This window comes from Azolla caroliniana, unplaced genomic scaffold (genome assembly GCF_043228905.1).
Source record: "Azolla caroliniana isolate FFs.n. ecotype wild unplaced genomic scaffold, voAzoCaro1.0.p SCAF_12, whole genome shotgun sequence".
NCBI lineage: Eukaryota > Viridiplantae > Streptophyta > Polypodiopsida > Salviniales > Salviniaceae > Azolla > Azolla caroliniana.
In genome coordinates this window covers 14,464,954-14,478,179 of record NW_028230447.1, presented here as the reverse complement: position 1 = coordinate 14,478,179, position 13,226 = coordinate 14,464,954, and positions in this window count along the sequence as shown.

Sequence of the window (13,226 nt, the reverse complement as noted above, 5' to 3'; positions counted from 1 at the left end):
TTTCGGTCCCTTCGGATGGGATATGATGAGTACCCGGCAAGGAAGACCCGGTGAGAACCGGATGGTGCAGGCCCGGTGAGAATCCCTCACCGGATGAAGGGACATATATGTAAATATGTTTCTGAGAGCCCATTGGGGCTATATTTGTAAATAGTCCTAAAGTCATATTAGTATAAATATGACCTAGGGCAAACACTTTAGTTAGTTGCCATCATTGTTATATGTTGTAACTGTTGTACAAAGATATAAAGAGAGAGTGAGTGAGAGAGAGAGAGACCTCTAAGAGTCTTTATTGTAACCACCGCCAGGCGAAGATTGTGAGCACGAGGTCATTGCCTTTGTGACTCTCCATTGTATTCTTGTTACATAGTGATAGTTTGGAGTTTGTGGACTCTCGTGGTTTTTCCCATTCAGGGTTTTCCACGCAAACATCATGTGCACTTTCTCTTGTTTTCTATTTGTGTGACTTTGTGTACTTACTTCCTATTCCCAGTTTTTGTGTGGTTGATTCGAAGACTCGATTGTGGCCGAGGATTATTCCGCATATTCGTGTCAATCTGGTATCAGTGTGAAACGACATAGAAAATGGAAGATTCGTTTGGCGGCATGTTCAAGCTCACCAGCTCCAACTACTCAGTGTGGAAGTCGAAGATGAGGGACATGCTCGTGGTTAAAGATCTTTGGTTGCCGGTGTAATTTGGGGACGCAAGACCGAACAAGATCGATGCCACGATATGGGAGGTGATGCACATGAAGACAACGATGTACATACGGTGCTTCATCGACATCAGCTTGTACAACAACTTCAATGAGGAGAACAAGGCTCATGAGCTCTGGGAGAAGATTGGCATTATGTTCCAGAACAAGAATGTCGTTAATCGGGTTTCGGTATTCTGGAAGCTAGTGCGGCTCCGGTACCAAGATGGCTCCAGTATGGCGGAGCACATGAATACCTTCCAGGGGCTGATAAACCAAGCCACGTCGTTGGAAGTACCTCTTGCCGATGAGGTACTAGCATTACTCCTGCTCGGTTCCCTTCTGGATAGCTGGGAAACGTTGGTTGTCACGTTGGGCAACGCCGGACCTGAAGGAAAATAGTTATCCCTAGCAAGAGTCAAGTCGAGTTTGCTAGATGAGGAGGCACGTCGAAAAGACAAGGATACGAGCTCTGACTCCAAATTGCTCTTTACTGAATCGGAATGAGGAAGACAAAGGAACCACAGTCCCTAGAACCGGGAAAAGTCGGGGACACGGTCGAAGTCAAGAGGGAGGCATACTTGCTTCTACTGTGGGAAGCCGGGGCACTTCCAGAAGAACTGTCGGCATTTCCAGAAAGACAAGGAAATCGACAGTACCGATTTGAAGCGGTCACCAGACCAGAACCACAAAGATCGAAGGGGGGCGGACCGGAAGGGAACGACGGCGGTTGCGGCAAGTGAAGAAGAGTTGATGCTCATCACCGAGGAGAGTGAGATGAATCTTGCCAGCGACGAGACAACGTGGGTTGTCGATTCTGGGGCGTCGTTCCATCTGACCCTGGACCGGAAATGCTTCTCATCCTACACAGCAGGTGAGCACGGTTGTGTCTAGATGGGGAATGAAGGTACATGCCGAATTGTCGGCATAGGAGCCAGATGCAAGTTGTTGCTGAAGGATGTATGACATGTTCCGAAGGTTCAACTGAACTTGATATCAGTCGGTCGGCTAGATGATGAAGGTTACGCAGGTAACATCCGGAACGGAGTCATGAAGTTCAACAAGGGGAGCCTAATAGTGGCTCGGGCCCGGAAAGTCTAACACATTGTACCTGATGAATGCCCGGAAGAAGTGAATGTGGCATTTGACACTGCCGGTGAGCTGTGGCACAAGCGATTTTGTCACATGAGCGAGAAGGGGATGAAGAGGCTTGCCGATGACAACCTCATTTCGGTGAAGGATGTACATCTTGAGAGGTGTACCGATTGCCTGGCTGGTAAGCAAAACCGGACCTCCTTCCGATCAAGGCAGTCGATGAGACGTAATGCACCACTGGAGCTGGTGCATACTGATGTGTGTCAAGTGGACATGAAGTCACATGTTGGATCACAGTACTTTGTGACATTCATAGACGACCACAACCGAAAATTGTGGGCCACACCGCTGAAGACGAAGGATCAGGTGTTATCCGTCTTCAGGGAGCTCCACGCGAGAGTGGAAAGAGAAACCGGCTGGAAGCTGAAGCGGTTCGAGTAGATAATGGCGGAGAATACCGGGGGCAGTTCGAGGAGTACTGTCGTTCGAGGGGAATCCGACTCGAATTTACCATGCCGAAGACGCTAGAACTCAATGGGTTGGCCGAGAGGATGAACCAGACCATAATGGAGAGGGTCCGGAGTATGCTGGCACATGCCAAGTTACCCAAGACGTTTTGGGTTGAGGCGTTGTCAACAACGACGTATGTGATAAACATATCACCCTCAATGCCCTTGAATGGAGACACACCGTAGAGAGTGTGAACCGGTAAGGAAGTGTCTTACCGGCATCTGAAAGTGTTCGGGTGTCTCGCTTACATGCATGTTGCAAAGGACCGGAGAGGAAAGTTGGATCCAAAGACCCAGCCATGCATATTCCTCGGATACAACGATGATGAGTTTGGCTACCGAGTGTGGGATCCAGTCGACAAGAAGGTTTTCCGAAGTTGAGATATTATCTTCATGGAGGACAAGACCCTTGCCGACTTGGAGTCAGAGAAGAAGATAATGAACTCCAAGTCGACTGGTAAGGATAAATTCGGTGAGATGCAATTCCAACCGGCAAGGAGTCGGTTAACACTCGAAGAACCGGCCGGTTACGGTGAGGACACCGAACCGGTAGAAGAAGAAAAAGAAACAAAAACCGGAACCGGCCAAGACCCCGAATCGGATTCAGATTCGAAACAAATGGAGGCGCCGGTTACCGAAGCTCAAGGACACAGAATCCGGACATGTCGGTTAATGCAGAGACCAGCCCATCAACATCCGGTTATGTCATGACCTATGTAGGGGGAGCAATTTCGTGGAAGTCGAGGCTACATAAGACGGTTGCGTTGTCAACCACAGAAGTGGCGTAGATAGCAGTGGTGGAAGCCGGCAAGGAAATACTATGGATGAAGAACTTCATCGGAGAGCTAGGGATCCCGTAAGAGGAATATCGGCTCTACTGCGACAGTCAAAGTGCCATCCACCTTGCAAAGAACGCAACATACCACTCCAGGACGAAGCACATCCAGCGGAGGTACCACTAGATCCGAGAGCGAGTGGAAGATCGCGAGTTCGTGCTAGCGAAGATCCACACGGAGGAGAACGGGTCGGATATGCCGACCAAAGTGTTGACACCTGACAAGCTGGATGCATGTCGGAAGCGGATCGGATTGACAAGGCATCCCATGCCGGAGTGAAGGGGGAGTTTGTTAGGATTTCGGTCCCTCTGGATGGGATATGATGAGTACCCGACAAGGAAGACCCGGTGAGAACCGGATGGTGCAGGCCCGGTGAGAATCCCTCACCGGATGAAGGGACATATATGTAAATATGTTTCTGAGAGCCCATTGGGGCTATATTTGTAAATAGTCCTAAAGTCATATTAGTATAAATATGACCTAGGGCAACACTTTAGTTAGTTGCCATCATTGTTGTATGTTGTAACTGTTGTACAAAGATATAAAGAGAGAGTGAGTGAGTGAGAGAGAGACCTCTAAGAGTCTCTATTGTAACTGCCGCCAGGCGAAGATTGTGAGCACGAGGTCGTTGCCTTTGTGACTCTCCATTGTATTCTTGTTACATAGTGATAGTCTGGAGTTTGTGGACTCTCGTGGTTTTTCCCATTCAGGGTTTTCCACACAAACATCCTGTGCACTTTCTCTTGTTTTCTGTTTATGTGACTTTGTGTACTTACTTCCTATTCCCAATTTCTGTGTGGTTGATTCGAAGACTCGGTTGTGGTCGAGGATTATTCCGCATATTCACGTTAGCCGAAGACGGGTACAAAACGACTCTACACGAGTCAACATGGTGATCAGCAGAGGAAACCTCAAAATTGGGAGCGGGTACAAGTACAACAACCTGTACCCATTGATAGCGATCAACCCTGAAGGGGCCGTGAACGTAGCCAAAAAAACCGGCCCGAACCTATGGCATGGCCGGTTTGGGCATATATTTCAAGCTAGACTTGATCGGCTGATGTCGGGGGAAGACAGTCACCTCGTATGCAAACTAAAGAAATGTCTATATGGCCTCAAACAAGGGCCTAGAATGTGGTACCAAAAATTTGATTCCTACATAAGGTAGCTTGGATACAAAAGATCAGACTCTAACCCATGCATGTACGTTTGGCAACTAACCGACGAGTCCAGGATCTATCTGATCGTTTACGTCGACGAATGCTGATTGCAAGGAGCAATCAAGCAGAGATTGGCAAGCTCAAGCGGAGCCTTCACGCAAAGTTCGTGATGAAGGAATTGGGACAAGCCCGACACATACTGGGCATGAGGATAGAGTGAAATCGGAAGACTAGGACACTCTGACTCTCCTAGTCCGACTATATCCGCAAAGTGTTGAAGCGCTTCAACATGGAGAATGCGAAGCCAACACTAACACCACTTTCGATGTCGATCAGACTATCGGACAAAGACTCTCCTACAATAGACAAGGAGAGAGAGCTTAATGGAAAGATACCTTACGCATCGGTAGTAGGAAGTATCATGTACGCAATGGTGGCAACCTGACCCGACCTAGACTATGTCGTAGGGGTGGTTAGCCGATACATGTCAAACCCAGGAAAGAAGCATTGGGAGGCCGTCAAGCACATCCATAGGTATATGAAAGGAACCTCGGATGCATAGTTGACTTTCGGATTGACAACCTCAACCGAAGTCGAAGGCTACACCAATTCTGACTACGCTGGTAATACAGACAATCGGAAATCGACATAAGGCTACATCTTCACCTATGGTGGCGGTGCGATATCATGGAGGTTGAAACTTCAAGAGTGCACAACTCTGTCTACCACAGAAGTCGAGTACATAGCAGCATCGGAGGCAGTGAAGGAAGTGATCTGGTTGCACCGTCTATCTGCAAATTTTGGAACCAAAGGCCGAACTGACCCACCAACACCGACCATCTATTGCGACTCATAGAGCGCAATACACCTCATCAACAATCCCGTCTATTGTGCGAAGACGAAGCACATTGAGGTGCGGTATCATCATATTCGGGAGCTCATACAGAGAAGAAACTCGAAGTCTGGAAGATCGACACCGAGGTGAACATCGCTGATTGCCTGACGAAGCCACTCCCAGATCAACGCTTCAGAGCACTAAGGACGAAGATGGGGCTACCACAAGCGACCGAGCAGAAGAAAGCCGAACGAGGAGCAGAAGGTAAGAACTGATCGACAATCATACTATACCTTTGCCGACTCGGCTGCACGTCAACAGACTTGTAAATATTAAATCTAGTTAAATTTGTAATCTAGGTTTACGGCGGAGATAACCCCAAAAACATTTGTATATGTTAAAAGAGTAGTCCTTTTACGAGGGAGTTTGTTGGCATAAAAGGCCGAATCCTTCTACTTTGTATCCGTCCGAGTGTGAACTCACTACTAAGTTAGGGCTTAGTATATAAGTGAATACTTAATGTTGTAATGATAGAGACGAAGAGAAGAGCATTGTAATCTCTAATAGAGAAACGAGTTCTGCAGAAAATAAGAAGCTTTCCATTAAAGTTGTATCTGTGTAAGTCTATCTCTTTGCCTTCCCGATCTTATGTGCATATGTTGTTTGTTGTACACAACTGTAAGATTCGAACAAACACTTCCGTATAAACGTACTACATGCAACGTGCATTGGCAGTAGGAAGTATCATGTACGTAATGGTGGTGACCCGATCCAACCTTGCATATGTCATACGGTGTCGTGAAGGATTTGCTTCACGATATAAAAATAAATTTAAATATTGAATTCAGTAATATTTCAAACACTTGAACCCACAACCTTATAAACCAAGCACAATGTATATACCACTAGGGTAGGCTATTTGTTTTTAGAAATGTCGTCAGGAATGTGCTTCACTATATATACAAGAATGTCATACGGTGTCGTGAAGGATTTGCTTCACGATATAAAAATAAATTTAAATATTGAATTCAGTAATATTTCAAACACTTGAACCCACAACCTTATAAACCAAGCACAATGTATATACCACTAGGGTAGGCTATTTGTTTTTAGAAATGTCGTCAAGAATGTGCTTCACTATATAAGAATAAACTTAAATATTGTATTAAGTAAAATTGAGGGACTTGAATCCTCAACCTTGTATATCAAGCACAAACCATACACCACTAAGCTAGGTTATTTGTTTTAGGGTTATATCCATCATTATACTTATCCCAATACATGGGAGCTCAAATGAGGATGATGGCTATCATGCATCACATGCAATGCATGTGCGCCAAATGGTGATCATGCATTAGATGTAACTCATGCATTACATGCATGTCATTACCATATGCATGGAAATACTTATAAAAAGAGGGGAAAGGAAAACAAAAGGGGATCAATCAAAAAGAGAAAGTGGGAGAAAAGAATTTAAGTAAGTATTGAAGATATCTTATTTGGTGAAGAGCCTTGCGTTTCAAAGTGGAAGTCGTGGGTTCAAATCAAGGGTCGATATTGAAAAGATTCATCTTGCGGTCAAGGATTGTAAAGTTGGTAAAATATTATATTTTTAATATACATCATGTTTATATCATATACTCTTGTTCCTTGAATCATACTTTGTCTCAATCTTCTTTCTTGAATCATACATTGTCTCTATCTTTTATCTATGCTTGTCTCTCTCTCTCTCACACAAACACACACACATTACTTGTAACTCTTCTTCTTACTATCCTTAACCATTCTATCATCACCATACAAGCCTTATTAAAAGTTAAGTTCCTTCAACTCCCCTTAACCTTAGTCCCCGCGACTTCGCCGCACGAACCACAACTACCCCGACAACGGGTCGTCAACTGATACACGTCTGACCAAGGACGGAAGCATTGGGAGGATGTCAAGCAAATCGTCAAGTATTTGGGAGGAACCGAAGATGTACAACTGACTTTCAGATCAACAAATCCGACCGAGATCGAAGGCTATACTCAACCTGACTATGGCAACAATCCAAACAATTAGAAGTCAATATCAGGCTATATATTCACCTATAGTGGTGGTGCCATATCATGCAAATTAAAATTTCAAGAGTGCACGACCCTATTGACCATAGAGGCGGAGTACATTGATGCGTCAGAATCAACGAAGGAAGCAATCTAGCTGCACTGATTGTTGACCGATTTTTGGGTGACATACTGAATTGACCATTTAGTGTCGACCATCTATTGCCACTCACAGAGTGCAATACACCTCATTTGGAATACAATCTATCATGTGAAGACGAAACATATTGAGGTATGGTTTTATCATATCCGAGTGCTCGTAATGGAGAAGATATGTGAAACCTGCCAAGTACATTTCGGAGTCAAACATTATGACAAGTTGTATCCGACCTACCCACCAACAATTCACTTCAAGTGGATGGTCTATTTAGTGACGATACCCATTGGGGTAGGCCAGATGAGGTACCTGGTGTTGGCGCGAGAGGATTTGATGAACCAAGTTGAAGGACGGACTCTGACGAACAAGAAGACTACGGAGGTATGCAATTTCCTGATCGAGGACATTATTTGCCGATAGGGATGCATCGGGAAGATTGTGACTGATCGAGGGGAGCCAGACGTGCACAAAGCTATGGAGTTGTTCGAATGACTAGGGGTCATGCTCTCCCTCACGACGGTGTACAATCTGGAAGTGAATGGGAAGGTCGAACGAGGGCATGGATCGATTGTGAAGGCAATTGTACAATCTTGTAATGAATGGGTCGGAAATTGGTCGTGACTTTTGCCATATGCATTATGGGTTGACCAGACTATGCATAGTTCGGTAACACGACACATATCAACCGAGCTCATTTCGAACAAAAGCCAATCATGTTGGTAGAAAGGACCATCACCTCCTTGATGGCGGTTGACTAGATGGACGAAATGAACTAGGAAGAGCTATTGGCCGCACGGATTCGACAACTCGAGAGGCGACTAGAGGACGTGGAGCAAGCAAGGTGAAGTGAAGGAAGCACTGTTGAGCAGACAAGCTCAACATGATCTAAATCAACTGAGTAAGTAAGCTAGAGCCGGATTGACATCCGGAACCAGGAGCCAGATGGTAATCCGGATCAATGTGATACTGGTAGGTCGTTAGAGGCCTACGATCCTAGCCTAGTACATAGGCATATTTTTGGTAGTTATCATCTGTTGCTCAGTCTGAGCATTGAAGTACTTGTTAGTACATTTGTCCCTTCTTTAAGGACTTGTATAAAAAGTGTTCTCTAGGACATTTGTATGTACAAAGTATTGAGTTAGTTTTTGAAATAAACGTTGTCTGTTCAACTCTCTCTCTCTCTCTCTCTCTCCTACATATTGTGTATTCTTAAGCTTCCAGTAAACCTTCGTTCTATGTTCAGTTGCTATTTGGCAAAGCTGGTTGGACTTGTTCGCTTATTCACACGCTAACTTTTACATGGTATCAAAGCACGAGGGTTGAGAATCCTCTATTACTAACAAGAGACTCTTACATATAAAACCTAACACCCGGTAAAAAATAGATCGGAAAGAATGGACAGAGGAATGGCCAACTCGCTTCCAACGCAGAAGCTCAACAGAAGCAACTACGCATCTTGGTCGTACAAGATGCAGTTGTACCTGCTTGGACATGGATACTGGAGTTACATGGTAATGTATTGCTTCACGTCCAGTGTCGGTGATCAACTACTCAGCCACATCTAGGATGCCAAGATGCCAAAGGAAGCTTGGATGAATATGAAAAGGGTATTCACCGCAAGCACCACGAGCCGGAAGTTGCAACTTGATAGTAGTTAAGCAATGTCTGGCAGAAAGACATGTCAATGGATGACTACACAACCTGGATCAAGGAGATCCGCGACTCCCTTGCCTCCATCAACGTGATAGTTGAGGAGGATGAAATGGTGCAGGTCCGCCTCGGGGGCTTGGCGTCGAAGTTCGGGGCATTCTGAATGCCAACTTCACGAGGGAGAATACACCTTCGTTTTTCGACTTATAGTGGATGCCCCTTGTAGAGGAGAACCATGGAGGTGCATCAATGAGTACACACCGACATCAAGATGTTGTATACGGAAGCGGAGAGGCCCCATGGTCGTGGCAAATGAGACGGATTGACACGCAATGGAAGTGTTCGACAAGAGCATAATCAGAGGCACAGAGATGGTACCGACAATGGTACCGGACCCTCCACAAGCATGGGGAGTTAAGGTAGCGCTGGGAGCCAGCAAGGGAAGGCTGCAATAGACTGTTGGTACTATGGTCAGAAGGGCCACAAAGAAAGCGAGTGCTAGAAGAAAAGGGTTGATTCAGACAAAGCTAGATCGAGCTAGAGAGACGCAGATAGACATCACCGATCGCACTTCGTGGAAGGCTCAGAGAGAGTTGGATCAGGATTGGCCCTTGTAATAAGACATAAGGCCAATCGGATGGGAGTATCCGCCTCAAAGTCGAAAGAGGTGTGGTATGTGGATTTTGGAGATTCCAATCACATGACGACCACAAAGAGTGGTTCTCCATGTTTATCTTGGGCCGAACTAGCCACAAACACAAGGTGCTCCTTCTGGAACATCTATCCAAAGGGGTGGTCGGAGATATGGATGATGATTCTGCACTCATTCAGTTAACACTATCAGGTTTCTTTTGGAATACATACAACGTATTTGGCACTTAATTACACGTGTAAGATCATTAGTTATCACACGGACGACAAATATAAAAGATAGATAATCAAGCAGATAGACAATGGAATGGCAAAACAAATCCTTAACTTATATTACTTTAGTGTAAGATACATCGATCCAGATCCTGTTATACGCATCCAGTAAAAGTTGTAAAATGGCGCCTATACGGCAATTGTCACGGACAGGTAGACGAGGCTAAATATTAAGAGAGAGAGAGAGCATAAGCAAGAGAACAAGAAAGGGAGGGAGGGAGAGAGAATAGTAGTGTTGTTCACCTTGATCGTAATCAAGGTGCACTCGAGTATTTATACAAGAATGTGGAGGTATGCATGTAAGCTAGGAAACTTGTAGAGAGTGCATGAATATGCATTCTCTAGAAGTTTCTTGAAAGTTCTAGTGATTAATCTACAATGTATTAAGTTGAATCTTATATAATATAATAATCCATCGATGGATGTAGTTCAACTGGTAAGGTTGCCCAATAAGATCAGGAGGTTATGGGTTCAACCCCCTACATTCCATGTGGCATCTTGTTGATGACATTATTCTCCCTTCAAGCGCACCTCCCAGGACCTGATGTAGGTTTCTATGGATATCGTTCATGAAATGCCCAAACTACGTTCGGGGTATGCTTGAGATGTTGTGCCGGTTCCCATGTTGCTTCGGACATCGGGTACTCTTTCAAGAGGACAAGGTATTGAAGTTGGTGATGGAAGAGACAAGAATTTGGTCGACCTCATATTCTTCTCCTGTCAAGAGCTGGATTGGTGGTGGAGGTGAAGGGTGTTGACTGGGGATTTCAGATATATGGTGAGGTTCAAGAAGGGAGACATGGAGTACATTATGAATACGAAAGTGGGATGGTAGCTCTAAGCGGACAACTATGGAACCAATTTTCTTGATGATTCAGAAAGGGCCTAGCTTCTTGTAATCAAGCTTTGACAAGGACGAGTGGTGGCAATATTGTGACAGAGAAGCCAAACAAAGTCACCTACCTCGAACTGGGGGGCATCTAAGCGAAGATGGTCATATGATTAAAGCTATTTCAATTAGTCAAGGGTATTGGTGGATAACATGTCATGATTGAATTGGAAGAGGATATAAAGGAAGAAGAGGTGGAGTGTGTATTGTCACATCTTTCGAATGTATAAAAGTTTGGGTTGGGATGGAACTACAAATGATATTTTTTAAGTTTTTGTGAAACAACTCAAAGGCCTTCTCATAATGTTGTTCCAATAAGTGTGAAGTTCTAATAAGATGCTTGATTCATGGAAAGTTAATATCGTTGAACTTATTTTATTGAAAGTTTTAATAAGATGCTTGTGTCTGTTGCCCAATGGTGATCGATATCATTAATGGGACAAAAGTAGTAATAAATTGACTTCAAAAGGTGTTACCTTGATGGTCAATCCTATGCAATATGGTTTTGTTATGGGAAGGGACATCCTTCATAATATTTTGAATGTGCAAATGACAATAATTTGTGCAAAGGAATCATAAAACAAATTGTAACGATGCAAATTGATATCGAGAAGGCTTATGATAATGTAAGTTGGTGTTTTATTACCCAACTTATGTCTCATATGGGTGTTGGTGAAAGGATGTCTCAATTCTCTTTGATGTTGAGGTTAGGTGCAACATCACATGTTATGTTAATTAGTGGAGTTATTAAGGTGATATTGTTGACAAGGTCACTAAGAGAACGATGCCCATTGAGTTCATTATTTATTTGTCGATATTGCATAACCAATCCTAGTTAATATGAATGAGTTGGCAACGTGTGGGGAAATAGTTGCTCTAGCTCTACCATCGGGGAAACATAATGCAAGCATTGACACATGATTCGTTTTTGTTTCTCAAAGTTGTACATGATAATATAGCTAAAGTCACAGAGGTGTTGAGTTTGTTTCCATTCACATCAAAATTACATATTGACATGCAAAAGTTAGTGCTTATTAGATGCACTAAGAGTGATTTGGTTGCACTTGGATGGTGTAGTCAAATATTAGACAAAGGGAATGTGTGCCAACACTTAGGTTACCATACTAGTGTTCATATTTCACCATCCCAAAGTTTGAAAGTTTACGTATTAGAAGTCTCAAACTTTGTTGCTTGGTACTCATCTCAAAGTGGTACACGCACTAATGATTCCGATAATTTTTATTTTTTGTCATTATTACGACGACAAAGAAATCACTTGATCATTTGGCTCGTTTACTAAAATATAGATTGTGAAAGAAAGAGTCAAAACTTAATATGGTCTAAGTTTCATGGAGCAATACATGTACCCTAAAATGCGGAGGAGGAGCAACCTCACTAAATTTAGAAAATCATATGGTGGCTCAAAGATTTAACCTATTAAAAGGTATGTGAATAGGCACTGAACCTTGGGAAGGAATAATTTGTCATTTTATGGAGATAGTGGGCATATACCATGGGGAAATTAGAATTACATCTTTGTGGTAGCTAGCATGTTGTTAAAAATGCTCGAGCATTAAAATGTTTAGAATCTACCATGGTTCAACAATTATTGCTTTCTTGGCAACGATGTTTGAATTGGTTTAACTGATCGAGGTGCCTTGAGTATAGAATATATAATAATTATTTGGCAGTAGAGGTATTGGTAACCTCAAGGATATATTACATTGAGGTGGCAAAGAAAGTCTGAACTCACAATCCAATTGAATGACAAGGCTTGGCTTGGTAACCATAGAAGATGTGTCAAGTAAAGGTATTGGCAACCTCAAGGATATATGTATTACATTGGGGTGGAAAAGAAAGTCTCAACTCACAATTTAATAAAATGGCAAAGGCTTGGCTTGGTAACCATGGAATATGTTGTCTTAGAGTTTATGTAAGAAAATGATGGTGGCCTTCCGAATAATTATTTCTTGAAAAAGAGAGACAGAGAGACAGAGAGACAGTTGTACAGTGATTGAGAGCGAGATATGGTGGGGCTACTACGCATCTTACGAGCAGAGCTCCGTGTAGACGAGCAGAACTCCGTGTAGACGATCAGAGAGTAAGGACACTGTCTCTCAAAGATTTCTTGAAAAACAGAGAGAGAGAGAGAGAGAGAGAGAGAGTTTCTATTAATCAATCTCGTTTAATGACTAACATAGATTTCTTGAAAAACAGAGAGAGAGAGAGAGAGAGAGAGAGAGAGAGTTTCTATTAATCAATCTCGTTTAATGACTAACATAGATTTCTTGAAAAACAGAGAGAGAGAGAGAGAGAGAGACAGAGAGAGAGAGAGAGAAGAAAGCAAGATATATTAACCTCTTTTAAGAGACCAAAATGGCCTATAAGACCAAATAAGAGATTACGTCTCAAGTTTTGTCTCATCTTTGAGAA